The sequence below is a fragment of the Lithobates pipiens genome, unplaced genomic scaffold, assembly GCF_037356315.1.
Source record: "Lithobates pipiens isolate NorthernLeopardFrog02 unplaced genomic scaffold, aLitPip1_a1.2 Scaffold_25, whole genome shotgun sequence".
Lineage (NCBI taxonomy): Eukaryota > Metazoa > Chordata > Amphibia > Anura > Ranidae > Lithobates > Lithobates pipiens.
In genome coordinates this window covers 184,348,845-184,375,184 of record NW_027507787.1, presented here as the reverse complement: position 1 = coordinate 184,375,184, position 26,340 = coordinate 184,348,845, and the positions used below count along the sequence as shown (strand labels likewise).

The following is a 26,340-nucleotide window of genomic DNA, read 5'->3' as shown; positions in this document are numbered from 1 at the left end:
ATTAGATGAATATAAATCAGTGGTAGTTACTATTTGCTTTCCATGTAGGTTGGAAGAAAAACGCAAAAGAATATAAGCATATACATGTATGTACTGTATGTCTATTACTTTTCCTTTTTTACTTTCTATTACTAAAGTGCATATGTAACTTATTTTTTTAATTTTGGGTAGAATAGGGAAGGATTTGAACTTTGTCAGGTTGATATTGTGGTCAGTGTGCTATGTAGATTCACATTCTTTGTTTGTCCAGATGACCTTGTTCAATGAGAAATTGAAGAGAAACTCAAAACATTACAGTTCTCACCAGGGAAAATTTCCCATTGGAAAACCCACCCTGACAACAGCAGACTAAGAGGGGAATTCCTCTTTGTGGGGATTTCACCCCACTTCCTGTTGTATCTCTGGCAAAGGAAGTGAAGGGAAATGTTTCTGTTTGGGACACAGGCAGCCAAAGACCCCCTTACCGTTTTCTATTTTATCCAAAATTAACACTTTAAAGAGGAACTTGACCCCCTTCTTAATTTTTTTTTTTTAATTTTATTTTTTTTTTTTTTCAGTCCCTACTTGCCTTTTTCTGCTGGGTTGGTTCCAAAAAAACGCACACATCCATCAAATTCAGCATCATCTGTTGTAATCCCCTCCACCTTCATGTGTTATGTCATTGAGAGCCGGGATTTTTTCAGCCAGCTCTCTAAATCCATGTCACTGTGCTTTCATATGTGTTGTAGATGCCCCTGGGATTCGTGATGTGAGTCTTCCAGGAGGCTGCAGAAAGTAGGAGCTCCATCATTCTTGCCAACCAAATAAAATAATGAGTATGAGTTTGAAAAATGAGGGGGAGTGGTAATATTCTAGAAAGACGGGGGTGAAGGTCTGCTTTAAGCGGTCATCTCACTTTGAGTAAAGACTGTTGTTCCCTGTATTGATTACCTTATTGTATAGAGGTGTCATAGTTGCATATGGCTTGCACTAGGTATGGATGTTTATCCAGTATGGAAATAAGAGTGTTGTCCCTTCTATTTTCACTCGTGGCTTTTCTGCAAGCTAATTTTGATAGGTCATATATCTATCCCAGGTCAGTGACTGAGGCCTAAATGAAATACAGTGCTGGTGATAAAGAAGTAATAGCATACTAATTACTTCATGTATTGTCTCGGTGTGAATTTTTTTTTTTTACTGCGAATAGGATGTCAAGGTGGTCTTAGTCATCGCTGACCTCTGATCACCATAGCAACCATCTCTGAATCACAGGACAAAGCCTAGAACCGAAATAGCTCATTCAGCCTACTGCTAGAACTATTGCAGGAATAAGGATCCAGGCAGACATCTGTTTAAAAGGTAAACAAGCAGTTGAAGATCAAGATCACCAGGTGGAAAATGGAAAAAGGAAAACGAATGCAGCCACCACATTTAAAGCAAAACTAAACTTCTCTTTCATTCAAAGGTCTCTGTCCTTCGCTGGTGCTTACATATTCTGCTGGGTGCTGGTCTTCAGTTGTCCTGATTGACCGGCATGGGATGTCAGTGCTGTGCATGTGCAGGAGTCAGCTATCATGGCATACAGGGACATTGCCGGCATGCACAGCTCAGTTTACATGCCGGGGAAGACGGCAAGCAAAGCCTACCTGAAGACAGTGCTATGACAGAGAATTTGGGGTTGATTTACTAAAGGCAAATGCACTTTGCACTACAAGTGCACTTGGAAATTCAGTCGCTGTAGATCTGAGGGGAAGATCTGAAATGAGGGGAAGCTCTGCTGATTTTATCATCCAATCATGTGCAAGCTAAAATGCTGTTTTTTTTTCTTTCTTGCATGTCCCTCTCAGGTCTACAGCGACTGCACTTGTAGTGCAAAGTGGATATATATATATTTTTTTATCAAGGTATTCCAAATATACCTGAGTAAGCAGATGGCATAGAAAATAATTCTTGCTAAATAATGAAAGGATTGGATAAGATAGCTTTCATCATACCCACAGACATTTACCAGAAGGTGTACATGTATGCAATATGCTAGAAAGATCATGCCTATATTAAGGTGATTCGTTGTCTGGGCTCCCTGCAGATGGAAATTACAGTTTTCTGTATGCTGTAGTAATTTCTGCCATGTTCATTAATATGGAGACAGCTGTCATAACTCTCCAAGAGATTGCAGAAGGACGTTGGAGTGCGTTCCCTTGATAAGCCATGTCCATGAATAGGTATGTGATCTGCCGCCGGCAGTGACTGCCGCCTGTCTGTTGAGAAAACCTAGTATGTCATGTAATTTCTTCTTTTAAATGACAGTTTGTCACATCACATAAGAAATCATCTAGATATTAAAGCCGTATTTTATAGCATTACTTTGGTTTAAAGCAGAAAAATAAGTTGTGCAACACTGCATATAGAGAGTTAAACTATATTGAGCGCTTCCGCGTAGGTGAAGGATTCTGTTGGCAGCACCATCTGTGGCAAAATGTGAAAATGTGTCATGTGAAAATTAGCCGTTGCTGCAGCCCACTAATGGTGTGGAATTCATATAAAAATTCTTAGATACGATTTTCGAAAGAAAATTCTTTCAAAACCATGTATGGCGGCATTAGGCTCCGTTCACACCTGAGCGATCCGAGTCGTGGACAGAATCACCACGATTCAAAATTGCGGGACTCTTGTTCAATGCAATTACTTCTCAATGGCACCTCAATTGCGGCATTATTTTGCAAAGGGATACATCGCGCTGCCAATCGCAATGCATGACGCTTGTTGCTTAAAAAGGAGCAGGAGCTTCTTTTGAGCGGCAGCATCTCGCATTGTGATTTGCAGCGATTGCAGTGTAATCTATCTCACAACATTTGCAGCAAAATCCCGCCACGATTGGGGTGCTATTAAGAAGTAGTGGCCTTCAACAAACGTCCTGCAATTTCGAATCGTGGCGATTCCGCCTGCATTTCAGATCACTCGGGTGTGAACGGAGCCTTAGACTTTAGGGGGCCGGACTGTGGCTATTGGGAGTAGTGGGAAATTTTTTTGGTTTCAGTGGGAGTAATTGTGCCTCATTGTTGGTATCATTGGGATAAATTGTGCCCCATTGTTGGTGTAATTGAGAGGAACTGTGCCGAATCGTTGGTGTTATTGGGAGAAATTGTGCCCCATCGTTGGTATCGGTGGAATAAATAGTACCCAAAGGGCTGGATAAAAGCAAGCAAAGGGCCGCATCTGGCCTCTCTACTGCAGTTTGGAGACCACTGACCGAAACCAATAAAAAGCAAAATATTTTCAAAAACCTAACTATACACGTAAAACTGGAAATGGTGCTTGATGTAGGGCATGGGTGATTATTAAGATCATTTGTATTATCATTACTATTGGTAGCAGCCTTAGCAAGTGTTCTAATCAGATGTAATAATTTCTTGATAATATCCCTGCATAAAAATAAAATTTTTACATGAATGTAGAATTATTATTACATTAATCTAAAAGCTTTGATGATCAATTCACATGAATGACATGCAACAGTTTTACCAAATGTTTTTGTACATAAAAGCAATACAAACACTTTGAGAAATGTCTTTCAAGTGCCCTTAAGATGAGAAGTGTTAATAAGCTGTCTGCAAGTACCACACGGAGATGTAAGGTGATCCATGTACATCTACATAACATTGACTTGTCATTTAGCTTGTCACTTCCATCATCCTTATGGAAGCCGTACAGTACATGAAGGGATTTAATTGTATCAGAACCTTAGGTTTACGACACAACCTCAGAAACTGTTTACCTGATTTAGTCTAGGTTCACATCTATGCGGCTGCGCTTGATGCTTTTTTTCAGGTGCGTTTTGCCATGCATTTTGTGTTTTTACACAGCTTTTTTTATGTATTTTTGTATGCAGTTTTCATGCATTTTGCCTTTTTTTCTCTTTAAATGCCCTGTATGTAGCTGGTTGCTAAGGAGGGGACCGAGAAGCCGGCTACAGCGTCCTTAACAACCGATGAGTCATCAGCTGTCAGTGGGCTTCGCAGCTGAAAGCTGAATGTAAAAAAACTGTTCGGCGCTGTATATAGCTTTCTTTTGGTGGTATTTGAATGACCTCTGCGGTTTTTCTTTTTTGCTCTATCAACAAAAAAAGAGCGACAATTTTGAAAAAAAACGAAACAAATATTTTTTGCTTTTTGCTATAATAAATAAATAAAGCCCAAAATTTTTTTTTAAAAACAAATTTCTTCATTAGTTTAGGCCAATATATATTCTACATATTTTTGGTAAAAAACAATGCATTAAGCGTATATTGAACAAACGAAACGGCTCCTCTCCTCTGACAGCAAGGGATTAGTGTGATTACACACACAAATCCCCGTGTTGGTGCTCATGCACGCGATCCAGTGGCGATCGTGCCTTGCCTACCACATGCATCGGGCGTGCCTTCTGGTGGTCAAAAAATAGAAGGACGTACCCGTACAGGATTTCGCCCAGGGGAGCCATTCTGCCGCAGTATATCTGCGTGACATGAAAACAGAAAATAGATCCCGCGCCTCCTAATTTCTAAACTAGGTTCCTAAGCTGCTACCCCCTAACTAGGTGAAAAATCACCAGTGCAGAATTTGGAGAGGTTGGTAGGGGGCGCTAATTGGACTAACAATCCTTTAAAAAAAAAAAAAAAATTAATAAAAATTAATATGGCGACCAGCCTGCCTGGTTTTACAACGAAGTTAGATATCTGGTAAACTATAATTGACTTATAATGTGCATATAGATGTGAATCTTAACAGTCCCCACATATATTGCTAAAACGAATCATATATATGTGCAAAATAATTGACTTATAAAAATGCGCTTGCCCTGACTTGTTCATGCCCCGACTTAGTTGGGGTAGGCGGAACACTTTGGTGGGGGTGGGTCAGCCCGACACTTGACCTTTCACCTCTGGGAGACATGCCTTCTGACCTTTTGGGGGAGGTCCCTATACCAATACTTTAGCAATATATGTGGGGACTGTTAAGACTCACATCTATATGCACTTTATAAGTCAATTATAGTTTACTAGATATCCAACTTAGTTGTAAAACCAGGCAGGCTGGTTGTCATAATCATTTTTTTTTATAAAATTTATTTTTTTAAGGTTTGTTAGCCAATTAGCGCCCTCTACCAACCTCTCCAAATATCTGCGGGACATGGTCGGGAACCGGTTAAGAAGGGGGCCCCCAGATCCCAGCCCCCCTCCATGTGAATGGGTATTGGGTAGATCGTACTCCCTATTCACCTGAAAAAAGCAGTGAAACGTAAAAACAAAAAAAAAAGTTTTTTGTCAAGTCCTTTATTACTAAAATAGCTCTGAACTGTCTTCTCCCATCGCCGTCTCTCCCGGTGGCGTCGTCTTCTTCCGCCTACATCTTCTCCCCAGTCCCGTAATTTCCTGATGTCATTGTCTTCCTCGCTGCTGCCGTCTTCTTCTTCCTCGCCGGTTACCCACAAAAAAAAACTGAAAAGCTGGTCTTGTCATGACGCTGTCTTTTTGTTGTGATGTTCTCACTGTCCGCCACCTCTTATATAGCCATATTGGGTGTGGGCATCCAATGACGTCGCCCGGAGAGCCTGCCCCTTGTGATGTCCAATGATAAATTTGCTCCTAGGAGAAATACCTTCACATGTTATAGAGAAAATCTGTGCTAATGCCTTTACATCTTCGCCAAATCAAGCTTCACTGCAAAGTCTTATGGCAGACATGACAGTCAACAGATCCAGCTGTTTCCTATAGATTGGGAGATGTGATCATGTCCATGGATATCCACAGACACCACTGACTAACAATATGGCAGCATTAGAAGAGCCTGAGAGAGGTCAGATCATGTCTGTCCATCTGACCATCATCAGATGCTTGGGTATCTACACCATTGAAAGCATGCTGGCAATGACACGGCTTAGGACATTTTCAAGTCAGAAACCAAAATACTGCCATACCAAAGCACAGTTTATCAAACCTATAGTTCTGCAATAAGCAGAGCTCATACTACCTGCTATCCGACAAGCTCTAGCTTTGATTTATTGGGGGATGAATTAGAGAGCAAGTGTCTTTCATTATAGCATGTTGGCTCTTCTACTTGAGCTGTGGTTGCTTCCAAATGAAAATGAACTGTAACATTTTGAACAACTTTTGTTTGATGCACCTGGAATATATTTAAAGAGTAACTCCACTTTTGTTGAGGAAAAAATATTCCCCTCTGGGTGATCTATGTATATTGCAAGGATTTCAACAAATTTTGTTGCAGTTTCCTACCTTTTTGTTATTCTGAAGAAATAGCTCTTTGTCTGTGTCCATGTGCAAAGTTTATGTGAATGGGAATGATTTCATAATCATCAATCAGCTGCTGCACTTGCAGCATTCTAATGAGGAAAGTTGCATGGTCTGCATCCCCTTTTAGATGTGATTTCCTTTTGGAGGTATATCACCAAAAATTACATTTTTGTTGCGGGGGATGCCCAAAATCTGACTTGCGTCTTAGTGTAGACTTCGGGGAAAATCAGTAAGCCAATCACACAAGCAGGAAATTATATTTCTAAAGGAATGTTCTATTCACCATCTGTATACACAGAATTCCTTCCGGCAGCCATATTGCATTTTACAGAAAATTACAGCCCTGCAGTATGTAAAGCTAAAGTCATTTTTAATAACAGTCAAATACAATATGACTTGTGTTGCAATTTTATATGTTTATATTATTTATTTTATTTTTTTGCAATTTTTTGAAAGTGGCGTTACCCTTTAACTGCTTTAAAATGTAAGCTTTTTTTGTTCTTTAATTGTGTATTTCAGATGTAAAAAAGGGCATCATATAAAGAATGAAATGCACGTGTATATGTGTGAGTGGATCCAGTTTTCATCCTGGCATCCATCTTCTTTAATCAGATACTGTTGCCATTTTTATTCTATTTACTTCTAGACAGATAAAACCAAAAACTAAAACCGTCTGTGCTCAAATAGGAAAGGATATAATCAATAATATCCAGGGTTTAATCTAAAATGTTTCTCTCAAAGCAACTGAATACGAAACAAAATTCACAACCTTGCAGATTGCTCTGGGCTGGGAAATCCTCTGTAAACACTATGAAATGGTCTTAGCCCTTGTACACACGGTCGGAGAATCTGTCGGAATGAGTCTTATCGGCCCATGTCGTCAGATAATCCGACTGTGTGTGGTATGCATCGGACTGATTCCGACATGTTGGAAATATTTCCCGACCAACTGGGCCAGACGGACCTAATCCGATCATGTGTAGAGCATTTTGATCGGACCAAGTGCCACGCATGCTCAGATCAAATTCCTACATCAAAGCTATTGGCTACTAGCCTGAATGTAGTCCCATCGTAACGAAATTACGTCATCACGTTCTGAAAGATCGGATTTTTCGCCAACTTGGCCCAACCGTGTGTATGCAACAGTTTCGGACACAATCCGTCTGACTAAATCCGACGGGCAAAATCCGACGTATTTGGTTGGCAAAATCTCCGACCGTGTGTACGTGGGCTTAGAGCTCCACGATGAATAGGGTGTGCCCTCTAAAGGCATATGCCAGGATACACTATTGGGGCAGTGCTTATGTTGGCAGTGACACACTTGCTGTCAGACAGCTGTGTCTGTTGGTCGGAGATATTTTGGATTTTAAGGGTGACCTGTAATATATGTATACAAGGTCCTTTTTTATGGGTACAATCCAATAATTAATTAAAGTTTTTATTGAAGATCTTACATTATGCTCTGGCATGCTCTTTTTATTTCACAGTTCTTGTACACAGATGTTTGTACTAAGTGGTGCTGTAAGGCCCCTTTCACACTGTCGGACCGTTCAGGTCCGCCTGTGAGTTTTGTTGGCGGACCTGAATGGGTGCTCCATGTTAGTCTATGGAGCGACGGATGTCAGCGGTGACATATCTACTGACATCCGGATGGCCCTACGTTCGCATCCGTCCCGATCGGATGAAATCTGATGAAATCGGACACGCAGTGCGTTTTCGTCTGATCTCTACATAGCAACCAGTGGCGCTCGACAAGCCCCTCCCCGCTCAGTGAGCAGAGAGGGACCTATCATCCGCCAGCTCAGCGGAGATCAACGGAGAGATCTCACGAGCAGCTGGTGGACTCCGTGGCAGTGGATCTGCCTTGTGGGAATGAAGCCTAATTCCATGTACACATGACCGGACTTTCCACAGACTAGGTCCGACAGACTTCCGACAGACTTTCCGAACGAACGGACTTGCCCACACACAATCACACCAAAGTCCAGCGGATTTGAACGTGATGACATATGACCGGACTAGAATAAGGAAGTTCATAGCCAGTAGCTAATAGCTGCCCGAGCGTTGGTTTTCGTCTGTCGGACTAGCATACAGACGAATGGATTTTTTGACCGGACTCGAGTCCATCGGAAAGATTTGAAACATGTTCTAAATCTAAAGTCCGTCTGATTTTTCGACAGCAAAGCCCACACACGATCGAATTGTCCAGAGGATTCGTTCAGTCGGAACTTTGCTGTCAAAGTCCGGCCGTGTGTACACGGCATAATAATTATATGATACACCTAGTGTTATACTGTGATCTATGTTAGTATACAAATACTTTACCTGCTTATTGAAAGTAATAAATATTCCCCTGCACCACACTTGCACAGATTTTTTAACCCACTGTAAAGTTTTTAAATGCTCATTAAGTCTAGGGGTAGAGAAATGTACATGTGACTGCCATCTTATTCTCTCAGGTGTTCATTTATCAGACAGATAATTTATCTAATTTCAGTTCTCAGAGAAAAATCTTCTCCTCTGGCACCCTGTTTATTAAGCGGAGAACATTTGTTCTCAGGAGAAGAGAGGAGCAGGACTGCCTGTGGTCTCCTGAGATACCTGTGTGATTACAGAGCAGCTGAGTTTTAAAGGTGAAACCAAAGTTAAAAAGACTGTGTAATTACATGAAAATAATAAGCACTGGTGCTGTTTTTTTTTTGCACACATTTTGCACATTCGTTAAATGTGTATTTTGACCATTTTTTCAATTGCTCATTTTGGCATTATTTACGTGCATTTTGCTGTTTTTTAACATGCCGTATTTTGACAATCGGCACATTTGCTAGCCACTTTTTTGTGGTGCCATTAACACTTAATGGCACCACAAGCATATCGTGCATTTTGCATGTGTTTCCAGAATGCATACAAAAACGCAGTGGAAAAATTTGCGAAAATACATGTTAAAAAAGCACCAAAATGCACATAAAAATGTGCTAAAATGCGTTTTTAAAAAGCAAGCCAAAATGTGTGTTGAAAAAAGCCGCAAAAAGTGCAATAAAAACTGTACCAAAATGCACACAAAAAAGGACCAAAAAAAGAAATTGAACATTATTTGGGCATGGAGCATTGTGCGTTTTCTTTTCAATGTGCATTTTGCCACGTGGTAGTGTATTTGTCAAATGACAAAATGTGTGGCAAAATACATGTCTGCTAACTGCATTTGGGGTGCCATTAACAATGAATGGCACCCAAAAGCGCATTGCGGATTTTGACACAATTTTACAGCAATTTGAAATCGTGGCAAAAATTGTGCAATTCTGCCAACAATTCTGCATTGCTCAGATGTGAATCGGTCCTAAAAGAAAATGCATTTTAACTATACTGTGTGTGTGTATGTGTGAGATATAGATATATAGCACATAACCATGTATAGTTATTATTTATATCAGTCTTTAAAGGGGTTGTAAACCTTTGTGTTTTTTTTTTTCACCTCAATGCATTCTCTTGCAGTGTAGCAGTGGCCCCGTTTTACTTACCCGGAGCCTCTTTTTCTCGCGCCGGGGACAAGCACACCAGCTCTAGCTGGTGTCTTGTGTCCTGATTGGCTAGATTGAGAGCATCACGGCCATTGGCTCCCTCTACTGTCAATCAAATCCAATGACATGGGCGCTGGGGGGCAGTGCCGATTCCAGCATTCGAGTCTGTGGACGCAAATGATGGACTCAGGAGCACACCCGAAAGGTAACCCCCTTGGGAGAGCGCTTCTCCTAGGGGGTTATCTGATGCGGGGAGGAGCCGTGAGAGCCGCCGAGGACCCCAGAAGAGGATTTTTGGGGCCACTCTGTGTAAAATGAGCTGCACAATGGAGGTAAGTATGATGTGTTTGTTATTTAAAAGAAAAAAAGAGATCCCTTACAATCACTAACCACTTCCAGACCAGCCATTGCAGTTTTACTGCTGCAGGTTGGCTCCACTGCGGGAAACCACGTAACTATATGTGGGCTTACGGGGTCCGGATAGCAGGCGATCATGTGCCCGCTGCACAGTGGGGGTGCCGATGCTCGTGGCCGACAGACGTGAAGTCCGCTGGCCACGAGTGATCGTGAGCTGGAGACAAAGAACGGGGACGAGTGTGTGTAAATGCACACTTCCCTGTTCTGTTCTGACAAGAGTGACAGATTGTGTGTTCGATTGTGTGTTCCTATTAGTTATTCCTCCCCCTTCAGTTGGAATCACCTCCCAAGGAACACAGTTAACCCCTTCACCGCCCACTAGTGTTAACCCCATTCACTGCCAGTGACATTTTTACAGTAATCAATGTATTTTTAATTTCACTGATTGCTGTATTAATGCCAGTAGTTCCAAAAATGTGTCAAAATTGCCCAATGTATCAGCAATAATGTTGCAATCATGATAAAAATCGCAGATTGCTGCCATTAGTAGTATAAATTTTTTTTTTATAAAAATTGTATAATTCTATCCCCTATTTTGTAGATGTTATAACTTTTGCGCAAACCAATCAATATATGCTTATTGTGATTTTTATTTTAAATTTTTTTTGTTACCAAAAATATGTAGAAGAATACATATCGACCTAAACTGAGGAAAAAATCGTTTTTTTATATAATTTTGGGGGATGTTTTATTATAGTAAAAAGTAACAAATAATGCATTTAAAAAAAAATTGATGCTCTTTTTTTGTTTATAGTGCAAAAAATAAAGACTGCAGAGGCGATCAAATACCACCAAAAGAAAGCTCTATTTGTGTGGAAAAAAAGGACGTCAATGTTGTTTGGGTACAACGGCGCACGATCACACAATTGTCAGTTAAAGCGACGCAGTGCTGAATCTCAAAAAGTGCTCTGGTCAGGAAGGGGGTCAATTCTTCCGGGGCTGAAGTGGTTAAAGCGGTTTGGTACCTAAAAATGAAACTTCATGTTATTAAATTCACCAGATAGCATACTTACCTAAACGAACCCTGAAAAAAAATATATATTCTTTACTTACCTTTTATTTCTGATGTTTCTGCTGACTTCCTGGTTGTCCTCCCGTGGGAGTAGGCGTGGTTATTGTCCTCGCAATGGTCCCTGGGAAATTTCTAAGCCATTTCCCAAGAATCCATGGGGGACAATGAAATTGCGAAATCTCGCGAGATTTCGTTAGGACGCCGGTCACGTGACAAGGGCGTGTACAAATTTGCCATTTTTAAAGTGGGCAGGCAGCTGTATCTGCCATTACCACTATTGCACACTGAGCATGTGCGAGATGGAGCGGAGCATGCTGGGAGCCGAGCGTCATCGATATACAGGAAGTAAATGCCTGTGGGCTTCAGACGCCCACACTTAAAATGGAAAACGCCAGAGCAGTTTTTTAAAAGTCATCCCGAGGAAAAGAATCGTCGTGCCGGGGGTCAAAAAAACGCCAGACGTGGATGCTAAGCGAAGGTAGCAGTCGCCCACCTGTGACACAGGTAAGAAAAAAAAAAAAAAGAGCGGAATCCCCCTTTAAGCTTGCTGTTGCTGATATTAGGAAGAAAGAAACCTACTTCCTCACATCACAGTAACTTCTCACCCATATTCTCCACCTCTGAGCTGGAGAATATGGGACAGAGATATTTTACAGAGATGGCCAGTGAGATCTTCAGATCTCACCTTCGTAAACTGGTCCTCTGTGTAAAAGTGCATGACAGAAGGGTGTGTCCTGTGATGAGACGTGAAGAACTTGTTCTCCACTCCTTATCTCAGCTTCATAAACTGGCACACCTGAGAGAACAGTCGCGATCATCAGGATTTCTGCTCTTTGTTTGAATGTACACCTCTGTCTCATTCAACCAATGAGACCACCAAGCAACTCATTCACTCCCTTATTATCTCTTGCCTTGATTATTGCAAACTTTATACTCATAGGCCTAACTTTGCACAAGCTATCCCCCCCTTCAGTCTATTATAAATGTTGCTGCCAGACTCATCTACCTTATCAAGCACTCAGTCTCCTCCACCCCTCTCTGCCAATTCCTCTATTGGCTTCCCATTGCCCAACAAATACATTTCAAAATACTAACATACATTTACAAGTCTGTCACCAGCTATAACACCTATCTTGTCTCATTCCATCACCCAAACCACCCTCTCCACACTTCCCAAGGCCTCCTGCTTTCTAGCTCACATGTCTTCTCCACTCATGCTTGTCCCTAGGACTTCTACAGAGCGTCTCCCATACTCTGGGACTCTCCACCCAAATCTGTTTGGCTATCTGCTACTCTGTCCACGTTTAGGCGATCCGTTATAACTCATCTTTTCAGGGATACCTATTAGACCTTCACCTAACAACTTAACTTTTAATTCTCCCATAAATTCATCTCTTAGACCCCTTTCACACTGAGTCATTGCACCTGCAAACCAACCTGAACAGCCGCTGCTGTGTCTCCAGGGTGAAAGCCCCTCAGTGCACTAGCAGGACAGTAAAAAAAAATCCCGCTAGCAGCATCTTTGGAGCAGTAAATGTATACACTGCTCCTACCCATTGAAATCAACTGGGCAGTGTGGCTTTACCGCCGGCAAAGTTGTTAGCTTTTGTATCACTTGCCCTTCCTATTAGATACTCAGGAGCAGGGCCCTCCTACACCTCTTGTATTAAATTGTATTGTAACTGCACTCCCTTTATGATGTGAAATGCTGTGCAGACTGTTGGTGCTATATATATATATATATCTATATATATATAGATATATATATAATTTTTTTTTTTTTTCTGTGATTATTCAACTAAAATTGTGGATGAAAGTCATTTACTACCCACCGAAAATATAGTATGATCCTGAAATGAGTCTCCAGGAGTTTTCACTTGAGATATTATTTGCCTTTTTGTTCTAAAGTGAGTATTATTATAATAATCCAATAGATAAAAAAAAAAAATCCTTTTCTCAATTCCATATTTATATCATATACATAGTACCCCTATCCCTTAGGCTCAGAAGTGAAGTCACTCATTACAGCAGCCTCAGCAAACTTCAAAGGCTTTCTCTATTTCATGTACTGTAGTTCATGGACAGTTCACTCTCCTCTCCTTCTACATGTATAAATCTATATCCCTGTTCTTTCAAATGCAGGGACTTGACTCCAGAAAGTTAAAACTCCAAGGCAGAGCTGGCAATAATGATTTTTTTAAATACTATTCCTTGCTTTACTTGCTGCTGTACTTTGCTTCTTTATTTGTATAAGAGCTCTTAATGTATATTTCTTCTTTATGTAGATACCACTTTACCAAAAAATCCCCTCAAGCGTTCTACTTACCTGCCCCTGCTCCTCCAAGATCTCCACTATGTGGTCTTCTGGGAACTGCATTGCATCGGCTACAGAAGTCTCCCTGATATTCTAAGAATATCAATGTAAAGAGACCATCAACACTTGTGGGTGAAGGGGGTATTTAAAGGGTAGCTGTACTAGAGGTCAGTTTATCTTTTAAAATGATCAACTATGCCAAATGGGAAATGTTTACTATTTGCCTTTTACATGGGAGTGCTACGGGCATATTTTATGTTCTGAGTGTATAACGTAACCAGATGTCCACAGCTCCGCCATGCTATTGAGCAAAATTTGAGAATTTCTCATTCGACACAAAAGATGCTTCCAAAGCCAGACTTAAAGTTTAAGTTCACCTTTAGTGACGTATTACAAAAATGCACCCATGCAACTCCTGATTTCAAAAATAGTACATGCCAGCGGCTCTCATTTTAAAACCTCTGGTATGTACTATTTAGGAGACGTGAAATTGCATAGGAGCATTTAAAAAAAAAAACATTCAAGGTGAACTTACACTAGGCAGTAGTAATTTGTAGTAATTGTAAATAAAATTTATTTAACTTATCTTTAAAGCGGTATTAAAACCAAAAATTTAATATATTGCATCTTACCAACCATTAGACACGGTGGCTGCATTTGTTTTCTTTTTTTAGTCTTTTTTTCCTCCTCTGTTCTCGCCAGGTGATCTGACCAGCAACACACCTCCTGTATTAAGAGTGCCCCCCACTCTGGATACAGGAGCACAGGGGGCACAGCAGACAGCAGCATTGTTAAACAGGGGGTGGGGGAAGTTAGGTGTACTAGCATATTTAAATACACTAACAAATTAAAGCCAAACTGCAGCTCATGCTTTATAATAGGTTAAAGCAAGAGTTTTTTTTCCCTTTTGGATATAGGTTTTACATGACTAAATAAAAGCTGATTATTGTAAGTGGTAAATGGTTTGTCTCATGTGATAAACTGCTACATCTAACATATACTGGCTGGATCACCAGATAAAAATAGAAGACAGCCTAAAAAAGAAAGCTAATACAGACAGCACATCTTATGTACAGACAGCACATATGTACAGACAGCACATCGTACACACAAGTAGAATTTGTTGGAAAAATCTTGGATGGTTTTTCCGCTGGAATTCTGCTCAAGCTTGCCTTGCATACACACGGTCACACAAAAGTTCTCTGAACTTTCGACCGCCAAGAACGCGGTGATGTACAACACTACGACAAGCAAAGAAAATTAAGTTCAATGCTTCCCAGCATGCGTCGAATTTGTTTCCGAGCATGCGTAGGAATATTACGCGTCGGAATTGCTACAGATGACCGGAATTTCTGAAAGCCAGCAAGCAGCCATAGGCTCAATATATTATGGCTAATTTTACTTGCCAAAGGTTTGTTTGTTTGTTTTTTGGTCCAACCAGTCCCGAGATTACACACACATCAGTCATGTTTGGTGACCTTGTTTTTTTCTGTAGTTGCAGCAATGCAGGTCAGCATTCCACAACTGGTGGTTGGACAGCTTCCAGCGATCAGCAGGTTCCTTGACAGCCCAGCCCATGTGCATGCAACCTACTTAATTGGTTCCTAGTATATACATTGTACTTGATACTTGGCTGATGTCAAGTCAAATACAAGTGTTAATTTGTATGTTTCTGCAGATCAGTTTTGTTTCCAAGGATTATTGATGTGCTAAATCTAGTAGAAATTGGGTTTATGTTGATTGGGAGAAATCTGTAAACATGAAAACACACCTACAACTGTCAATAGATTTTATGGAAAATAACTCCTTCTATGGTATACTGTTATACATAAACACTTAAAGTGGTTCTATAGTCAATTTTATAACTGTTACCTACAGGTAAGCCTATAATAAGGCTTACCTGTAGGTAAAAAGAATATCTCCTAAACCTGTATGATTTAGGAGATATTCCCCTCACAGCGCTGGAGCCGCGATACTCGGAAGAGATGCCGAGGCAACATGTCATCTCCCTCGGCGTGGACCAGGTGAGTTACCGATGCCTCCTTCTAAGGTAAGTATTTCATAATGAGCTAGTATGCGGTGCATACTAGCTCATTATGCCTTTTGCCTTACAGGTGTGTAAAAAAATTTTTTTGGGGGGGTATACAACCGCTTTAACTCAGTCTATAACACTGGGAAATCCTATTTAATCTGATACAGCTCATAAACTGTGATCAGATATAGACTGTCAAGTATTTCAGTCACAAACCTGTCATGAGAATTGCAGCTTTTACCCACATAAAATGGATGTAAACCCTCACATATACCCAGTGACGTGAACGGCCTCATATGATACACAGGGATGAAACAAAACTCCCTACATAAGTTTTACATGTATATCTTCTGTCTTCAGGTTCAGATCATGTTAGGCGATTTTCTCTTCCTGGTAAGCACTGCAGTGAAGCCTGGGCGTATTATACAGCCAGGACGGCTGATTGGAGAAAAGGCACACACCCCCTCTCCTCATAGGTAGAGAATTTCAGGGCTGATCAATGATTATTTCAGGGCTCTTTGGTAATCTATTTATAGCATACTCCCCAACACAAAACTCTGGCTGCTTTTATCATATGTCACAGAGCACTTGCCAGGAGTTATCATGCTAATAATAGAAGAACAGAGCAGGAGACAGCAACAGGACATAATGCTTTAACCACTTGCTTACTGGGCACTTAAACCCCCCTCAGTCCCAGACCAATTTTCAGCTTTCAGCGCTGATGCACTTTGAGTGACAATTGCGCGGTCATACAACACTGTACCCAAATGAAATTTTTATCATTTTTTTCCCACAAATAGAGCTTTCTTTTGGTGGTATTTAGTTACAGCTCGGAGTTTTATTTTTTGCTAAACAAACAAAAAAAGATGCAAAAAAAAAAAAATCATGTTTTAATAGTTTGTTATAAAATTTTGCAAACGGGTCATTTTTCTCCTTCATTGAAGTGCGCTGATTAGGCGGCACTGATAGGCTGCATTGGTGGGCACTGATGGGCTGCATTGGTGGGCACTGATGGGCTGCATTGGTGGGCACTGATGGGCTGCATTGGTGGGCACTGATGGGCTGCATTGGTGGGCACTGATGGGCTGCATTGGTGGGCACTGATGGGCTGCATTGGTGGGCACTGATGGGCTGCATTGGTGGGCACTGATAGGCTGCACTGGTGGGCACTGATAGGCATAGTTAAGGCGGCACTAATAGGCACAGATAAGGCGGCACTGATGGGCACAGATAAGGCGGCACTGATGGGCAAAGATGGGCACAGATAAGATGGCACGGATGGGTGGCACGGATAAGTGGCACGGATGGGTGGCACGGATGGGCACTGATAGGTACCACAGATAGATGGGACTGATGGGCACTGATAGGTGGCTCTGATAGGTGGCACTGCTGGGCACTGATGGGCGGCACTGCTGGGCACTGATGGGCGGCACTGCTGGGCACTGATGGGCGGCACTGGGGTGCAGCACCTTTGAGGCAGATTTTGGGTGGCACTGCTGGGTGGCACTGTGGGCACTGCTGGGTGGCACTGTGGGCACTATGGGCACTGCTGGGTGGCACTGACAGGGGGGCACTTACTTTATTTCAGGATGGCACTGCGGGTGGCAGGTGGGCACTGGCAGGGGGCAGGTGTCCGCTTGAATTGTTGGCCGTGATCGGGACTGATGTCCCGAACACGGCCGCCGGCGATCGGCTTTTTTTTTTTTCTCCTCGCGCTGTCAGCGCGAGGAGGAATACTAGCCGATTACCGGCTCCGTTTTATCACATGATCAGCTGTCATTGGCTGACAGCTGATCACGTGATAAGGGGTCGGGATCGACCCCTTACACGGATCGGTGATCAGGCGAGTCTCACGGACTCGCCGATCACAGGGCGCGCAGGCCGCTCGTAACCGGGACGACGTCAATAGACGTAGTCCCGGCAATCTAGGTCCGCGCTAATGCCGTCATTCGGCAATAGCGCGGATCCCAAGTGGTTAAAGAGAGATAAGAAAACACTGCAGATATATGTGCCCAGCTCAAATTTCATGAATCGGGTTTACAGCCACTTTAAGGCTGGTTCACACATTTGCAAATTGGATGTGTTTTTAACCACATCCAATTCGCATAACATGTAAGTGTGACCGGCTTTCAATGGAGCTGGTTCACACATGTCCGGGGAAGCTGCAGTGTGGTTTTGAAAAGGGTCCTATGTGTTTTTGGGTCCGGTTTAGGTGCGAATTCAGGGAAAAATATGCACCTGAACTGGTGAACAGAAACGCACAGGACACCGGACTGCAAACCGCACCGCAGATATGTGAACCCAACCTAAAGCTACATTAAGGGTATTATAACATCATTCTTACTTAAAGCTGAACTCCAAATGAACCTTGTAGTGACCCCCAGCATTGAAAGGGGGTAAATGCTTATTAAAGGGTAACTCCACTTTTTTAGGGGAAAAAATCTTAAATAAATAAAAAAAATTGAATATACAACTGCTACACAAGACATATTGTAATTTAGTCTTATTAAAATGACCTTTCCTTTTCAATCTGCACCTCTGTAATTTTCTGTAAAATTAAATGCATTATGGCAACCTGGGGGCCTACACAGTTGGTATATGTAACACCCCTCCAGAAACGTCATTTCCTGCTTGATTGGTTCACTCATTTTCCCAGCACTCTGCACTAAGATACTAATCAGATTTTAGGGATCTTCTGCAGCTAAAATTTCAGTTTTAATGAGATATTCCCAAAAGGTTATTCACTACTAAAGGAATGCAGACCCTAACACTTTCCAAATGCATCAGTAGATCAGATCACTTTTTCTTTAGAGCAGAAACAGGTAGGGCTCACAACAAAGTTTGGTAAAACCCTTGCAATGTATATTCTTCAAGCAGAGGAGGAAGTGTTTTTCTCAACAAAAGTGAAGTTACCCTTTAAGTCTAGGGGTAGTGCAATAAGCTGTAATACTTACTTGATTCCTCACTACTGCAGGCTCCAGCACTTTTATCTTGCTTTTGGGCATGCCCTTGTCATCCTCATGTGCAGTGCAGGAATGTGCTAGTATGCACTGCATACTAGCACATTATGTGAGATGGTGAAATGGTGCATTTTTAGGAGATACTTGCTATACCTACAGGTAAGCCTTATTATAGGTTTACCTTTTAGGTAAAAATCAACCAAGGGGGTTTACTCTTACTTTAAAGCAGTTTACATTTACTGAAACCTTTACTTTTCATGAGCAATTTCATCTACAGAATTCCGCACCCACCCCTTGCATGCAATACACAGAAGGAGGTGCTGTAGCTCCAAGTGCCCCTATGGAATACATTTGTGCAAATAAATTGAATTAAAATTTTAAAGAACAATAATTTTTCACTATTTAGATCCAAACCCATAAACTTTTATTAATTATCGCTCTTCTCCCCACCCCAATGCTTTCTCTGTTCTCCCCTAGGAGTTTTCATTAATATAATGGAGGCAACCGCACAAAACTGAAGTAATTGATGTCTGCAGATTTTAATGGTGTCCAGTCTGCAGAATTTTAACACTCATGTGGGAGGTAATTAGTTATCGCTTCCTCTTAGTTAGTCTTCCTCTTTCGTTTCATAATTTCCTTTTTCTGCAGAAGCAAAAAAACATAGTTTCCCCTTTTTATATAAACTACATGTTCTTTCTCTAACATCCTAAAAAGACAGTTTTGCTAACTGTTTCATCACCGCACAATTCCTCCACAAATCCTAAAAGTGTTGATTATTGCATTCATTTTGATAATGCTAGATTTTTAAAGAATGCCTAAAATTGATCTCTCAGTCCCCCCCCTGACAAAGCTTTTCGTTCAATGTTTCCACAACAGTCAGACGGATACATGTTATGGCGCATACACATGATCGGAATTTTGGTCGGAAAAAGCTGTGTTTTCCAGACGGAGTTCCAACGGGATTTCGCTCAAGCTGTCTTGCATACACACGGTCACACCAAATTCCCACCGTCAAGAACACGGTGATGTACAACACGTACGACGGGACTAAAAAAAGGAAGTTCAATACCCAGTAACCAATAGCTTCCATCTCGTAGTTGAAGCTGAGCATGCGTGAGTTTTTGCGTGTCGGAATTGCATACACGCGATCGGAATTTCCATCGGAAAAATTGAGAACATGCTCTCAAATTTTTGCTGGTGGGAATTCGGGACAGCTAAATTCCGATGGAGCAAACACATGGTTGCATTTTCCGATGAAAAGCTCTCATTTTACTGACCAAAATTCCGATCATGTGTACGCGGCATTAGAGCCAGTTTGTTTTGATTAGCATGCTGTGATGCCTTAGGATTGTGAGAGGAAACTAGAGGACATGAAAGAAACCCACATAGACTCTGGGAGAACATCTATATATCGTGTACAGATGTGGCTTGAGTTAAGCCTCATACACACAATCAGACTTTGTACAAACTTTCCCTTGGATTTTTGTACAAAGGGCGTCGGCCCTGAACTTGTATTGCATACACACAGCAGGACTTTTTCAGCCAACTTCCACCAAATCACGTGTTTTTTTTTCTGCTCTTTACCGCCACCTTTGGTCAACTTCTGTATTGTCATCTGATCTTTTGCATTGGTTCTCAGCATTCGTGTTTGTACTTTGTACAAAAGTCCTATGGTTTTCTGTACACACGATCAGACTTTGCTCCATCAGACTTTTGTTGGAAGAAAGTTTGTCCGTTCGCACAACCAACAAAAGTCAGATGAAAACGGAAAAAGTTTGTACGATGGAGCGTACACACGGTCGGATGTTGCTCCAAAACAGCTGATTTGCATGTTTGTTGTGAAAAAGTCAGATTGTGTGTATGGGCCTTAACAAAAAGACTATGCACTTTGCAAGTGCTGTTACTCCAGAGCAGGGGTAGGCAACCTTTTGAGCACAGTGTGCCGAAAAATGTTTTCAGAGAAATTGAGCATGCTACTTTAATAACAAAAGAAAATTCAACTTCACACTCTCAATCATGAAAATGATTTTTTATAAAGTAAATGCTGTAAACTATTTTAATAGTGAGAAATTAACATCCTGCACTCTCACGCCTCAGATCAGTTCCAATTCCTGCAACTCCACACCTCAGATCACTGTCCCCCCTGCAAATGTTTCACCACTGTACCCCCCCCCTGCTCATTTGCCCCACCACTGTAACCCCCCTGCACATCTGCCCCACCACTGTACATCTCGCATCCAGCCCACGTGCTTATATGTGATGTCACATTCCAGCATCTGGAATGGATGCGCAATGATGAGCTCAGGTCAGGGGCATTTTCTGAAAGCAGTGGGCCTGTTTGCAAGATCGGGCCCCCGCAGCTGAGAAAAATGGTTGGGTCTGATTTTCATTTAGCTGAAAACTGGCTCCGGCTTAAAGGGACACAGAGTGCAGGGGTTCAGTAGTAAGTGACGCAAAGGTCCAGAAATAATTTCCACAAAGTTCCCAGAAGCTCAACAGTAATTCCACAAACTGATTGTGGTTTTCTCAATCACAGTGAAATCCCTTCTTTCGGAGATTGGTAGTGACAACCAAGCGAGTAATTTCCTTCAGATGGTGGACGGGGCTAGCAGGACTGTGGTTGGCTTTAGCAGTGGCCAGGACTAGGGATGAGCCGAACACCCCCCAGTTCGGTTCGCACCAGAACTTGCGAACGACCCCCGCGTTCGGTACGAACGTTAGAACCCCATTGAAGTCTATGGGACTCGAACGTTCGAATTGGAAAGTGCTAATTTTAACGGCTAATATGCAAGATAGTGTCCTAAAAAGGGTTTGGGGACCTGCCTCCTGTCTCAGGGGACATGGGTCACTGCAAAAAAAAGTTTTAAAAACGGCCGTTTTGGCGGGAGCACTGATTTTAATGACGATTAAAGTGAAAAAAAAAAAGTGAAATATTCCTTTAAATATGGTGCCTGGGGGGTGTCTGTAGTATGCCTGTGAAGTGCCACGTGTTTCCCGTGTTTAGAACAGTCCCTGCACAAAATGACATTAAACGGAAATAACACCATTTAAAACTGCTTGCGGTTTTAATGTTATATCTGGTTCCTGCAATATGGTTGAAAATCATTGAGAAACATGGCATGGGTAGCCCTCCCTGCCCATTACCAGCCTATTTGGGTCTTGTACGCATATTAAGGGGAACCCCGTACCCATATTAAAAAAAGGAAATGCGTGTGGCCCCCAGGCCCTATATACTCAGAACAGCAGTATACAGGCGGTGCAAACAAGACAGGGACTGTGTAGGTTTGTTGTGTTAAGTTGAATCTGTTTGTCATTTTCAACCGGTACATTTTTAAAGTGTAGCTCCAGTCAAAAAAACTATCTTTAAGCTTTTTGGAAAACATAGGGAAGGGTTATCACCCCTGTATAATTTGTTTTGTCGTCCATCTTTTTTCATCTCACTTGCTGCTGTCTCCTTGCGTTTGCAAGTAGGAGATGTTTGTAAGTTGGATGTTTGAAAGTAGGGGTCTGCCCTATATTATAGCGGTATGTACTGGGTACAGAGCACGCAGACAGCACGCACTATCTCCTAACACTACTGACTGCAAGCTCTATTATTAACCACTTGTTAGCCCAATGTTTGCATAAAGTGAAAGATGAAGTTATGCTGAGTAAATAGATATCAAACATGTCACTCTTCAAAATTGCACATGCCCGTGGAATGGCGCCAAACGTCGCTACTTAAAAAATCCCCATAGGCGACACTTTAATTTTTTTTTTTTTACTGGTTACATGTTTTGAGTTGCAGAGGAGGTCTAGGACTAGAATTATTGCTCTCGCTCTAACATTCTCGGCGATACCTCACATGTGTGGCACATGCGAGCACATGGGGACATGGGCGCTTTAATTTTTATTTTATTTTTTTATTGTTCATTTTACTTTATTTATTTTAGTTTGACATTTTTTCCCCCAAAAATATATTTTTGATCACTTTTATTCCTATTACAAGAAATGTAAACATCCCTTGTAATAGGAATATGGGGTGACAGGTCCTCTTTACAGTGAAATCTGGGGGGTCAATATGACCCCACATCTCACCTCTAGGCTGGGAAGCCTGAAATAAAAAATAAAAAAAAGATTCTGGCTTTGATCGTACTGGCGAGTTGGTAGAAGCACCGGAGGGCGGTGAGGGGTGGGGGGCGTCTATGGCTGGGTATTTCAGGGTATCACCGAGTATGGCTGGGTATCTCTGAGTATGGCTGGGTATGGCAATTTATGGCAGGGTATTACAGAGTATTGGCGGGGTATTGGCGGGGTACTACAGAGTAATAGCAGGGTACTGCAGAGTATTGGGGGGTACTACAGAGTAATGGCAGGGTACTGCAGAGTATTGGGGGTACTGCAGATTAATGGGGGGTACTGCAGAGTAATGGCAGGGTACTGCACTGCAGAGTAATGGCAGGGTACTGCAGAGTAATGGCGGGTACTGCAGAGTAATGGCGGGTACTGCAGAGTAATGGCGGGTACTGCAGCGTAATGGCGGGTACTGCAGAGTAATGGGGGTTACTGCAGAGTAATGGGGGGTACTGCAGAGTAATGGCAGGGTACTGCAGAGTATGCACTGGTATTGCAGAGTATTGGCATGGAATTGAGGGGTTAAATTCGGTGAGCAGCGATGTGGGCACTGCAGATGCAGCCCACATCGCTGCTGACACCGATCTCTTTCCCCTCCGCTGTACCGATCGGTACAGAGAGGGGAGGGAGGAACAGGCGTCATAACATGACGCCGGTTTGTTTCCAAGTGATCACTCCGTCATTTAACAGAGCAATCACGTGGTAAACGGCCTGTGGCCAATCATGGCTCTCCTCACTGCCGGCGCTGTGATTGGCCAAGCATGCGGGGTCACAGTGCATGCTTGGCCAATCATCGGGCAGCAATGCACTGCGCCAACGCAGTGCATTATGGTCCGCGCGCGTGTCACTCGAATTTTGACGCGAACGGCCAAAACGTTCGGAATTCGCCGAACGCACGAACAGCCAATGTTCGAGTCGAACGTACGTTCGACTCGAACACGAAGCTCATCCCTAGCCAGGACAGTCCTCCTCCTCCTGGAAACAGGGACCCCCCAGCAGGACTGCACCCAATCTCTTCCCCATCAGAAAAGCTGACGATTGCAGCTACAGCAAAGTTAGAGAACTAAACAGTGTTTCCCATCTTATACAATGTGTGGTGCCTCCCCCTCCCCCAATGTGTGGTGCCTCCCCCTCCCCCTGCAGGTGCAGCGTGGGGGAATTCTGAAATTGGAATGCATTAGTATCTGACTGACATTTCCCTGTGCTGCTCTGCTGATGGGGAGGGAGTAGAGTGCCAGCAAAAGAGGCTGTGTGCTGCTTGCGGCATCAGTGCCGGGAGTTGTCTACCGCTGCTCCAGATCTTAGTAAATGAGGTAAAGCTTCACTTTGCAAAAAGTACCCAATCACATGCGAGGACAATAAAAAAAAATGCATTATTGCTTACACATGATTGGATGGAAGCCAGCAGAGCTTTTGCTCATTTACTAAGCTCTGGAGCAACTGCTTTGCAAAGTGCACACTGTACACTATATTACCAAAAGTATTGGGACACCTGCCTTTACATGCACATGACCTTTAATGGCATCCCAGTGCGTAGGGTTCAATATTAATTTGGCCCACCCTTTGCAGCTATAATAGCTTCAACTCTTCTGCTAAGTCTATCCACAAGGTTTAGGAGTGTGTCTATGGGAATGTTTATCCACTCTTCCAGAAGCGCATTTGTGGTGTCAGGCACTGATGTGGTTGAGCAGACGTGGCTTGCAGTCTTCGCTATAATTCATCCCAAAGGTGTTCTACCGGGTTTAGGTCTGGACTCTGTGCAGGCCAGTCAAGCTACTCCACCCCAAACTTGCTCATCCATGTCTTTATGGACCTTGCTTTGAGCACTGGTCCAAATCATTTGGTGGAGGGGGGTTATGGTGTGGAGTTGTCTTTCAGGGGTTGGGCTTGGCCCCTTAGTTCCAGTGAAGGGAACTCTTAAGGCGTTAGCATACCAAGACATTTTGGACAATTTAATGCTCCCAACTTTGTGGGAACAGTTTGGGGATGGCCCTTTCCTGTTCCAACATGACTGCGCACCAGTGCACAAAGCAAGGTCCATAGACCTAGATGAGTAATTTTTGGATGGAGGAACTTGACTGGCCTGTACAGTGTCCTGACCTCAACCTGATGGAACACCTTTGGGATGAATTAGAGCGGAGACTACGAGCAGGGCTTCGCGTCCAACATCAGTGCCTGACCTCACAAATGCACTACTGGAAGAATGGTCAAACATTCCCATAGAGACATGCCTAAACCTTGTGGACAGCCTTCCCAGAAGAGTTGAAGCTGTTATAGATGCAAAGGGTGGGCCAACTCAATATTGAACCCTACGAACGGGATGCCATTAAAGTTCATGTGCGTGTAAAGGCAAGTGACCCAATACTTTTGGTAATATGGTGTATTTGCCTTTAGTAAATGAACCCCATAGTGTCTCTCTGCAAGTAGGACTGGTTCTCCACTTGTCAATGCAAAAGAACAAAGGTGCCGTATAGTCCATCACCTGTGTACTATGGATGGTCAGATATTTCTGGCCTACCATACTGAGTGGGGTTCACTAACCGCACAATGGATTTGGCACACAGAAAAAGAAAAAGGCGCTGCAAGTAGGAAGCAAGGATTAGAGCATTGTTAAAATATTTCTCTTTTTCATTATATAGACCCAGCATAATCGGTAACTCTTTCCAGAGTCTTAAAAGAGAAGTATAGGTTTTTTTTTAATTCATACTTACCTCGGTGGATGGCGCATCAGACTGATACTGCAGCTGTCCCCTGCCGTCTCTGCACTGAGAACCGAGCCACTGAACATCGCCGATGGCTTGGTTCTCACAGATCCCCGAGAGGAAAGCTGCTGACTGTAAGTCAGCATCTCTCCTCTTTGTTCCTCCATGCTCACTGGAGCACTGAGCTGTGGAGGGGCGGGGAGAGGCCATCTCAGCAGCTCGCTGAGACTGCCATCAATCAAGGCAGCTGACGGATCCAGAATTGGAAGTCGGGATGACGCGCTGCCTCGACTGATGGCAATGGCGTTAGTGGAGAGTGGAATTCAGACCACTTTCAGCTGAAAACGGGTCATGGGAGTGTGCAAAACAAATTGCACTCCTGTGACCCATAAGAGAAGCCCAGCCTAAAAAGCTCAGGCTGGACTTCTCCTTTTAAATAAGCTGTAAATGGCATTGCCTTTTTCATTTGCTTCCATAATGATCCAGGTATACAAGGTAAAAATGAAGGTTCATGTTATCTACCTCCACAGTAAATACAACCTTGATCTAAGGCTCTCACTTTGTTTCCATTACATTAATCTGATGTTTATACTATTCTCTTTTTAGCTTTTCCCCCTTCCCCTCCCAAAGTTATAAACTCAGTTTGATTACTAAACACCATCCTGCATTCCTGTTTATTTACACTCGTGTCTCTACTGCAGTGTGTGGGACCAGGCCAGCCTCTTCGTCATGTATTGTGTACGGCTTTCCTGGAGCTCTCCTCTCTCATGTTTTGGACACTTTCCAAGACTTTATTTAGTATGTTTAGTAGATACATGACACACATTTATGTGGTTTTCTTCCACAGATATTGAACTAGACATCATTGTAAGTGTACTTCATAACCAGATGGAACTGCTTGTACCAAGAAATGATAACATCTGTTATGTTGCATATATATATATATATATATATATATATATATATATATATATATATATATATATATATATATATAATTTTAT

The 26,340-nt window shown here is 42.4% G+C and overlaps 1 protein-coding gene across 3 annotated transcripts in view; it reads left to right on the top strand.

The window, feature by feature from the left end:
- Positions 1-26,340, top strand: part of NEURL1 (neuralized E3 ubiquitin protein ligase 1) — a 414,759-nt gene that overhangs the window by 272,745 nt on the left and 115,674 nt on the right. The window lies entirely within an intron of this gene.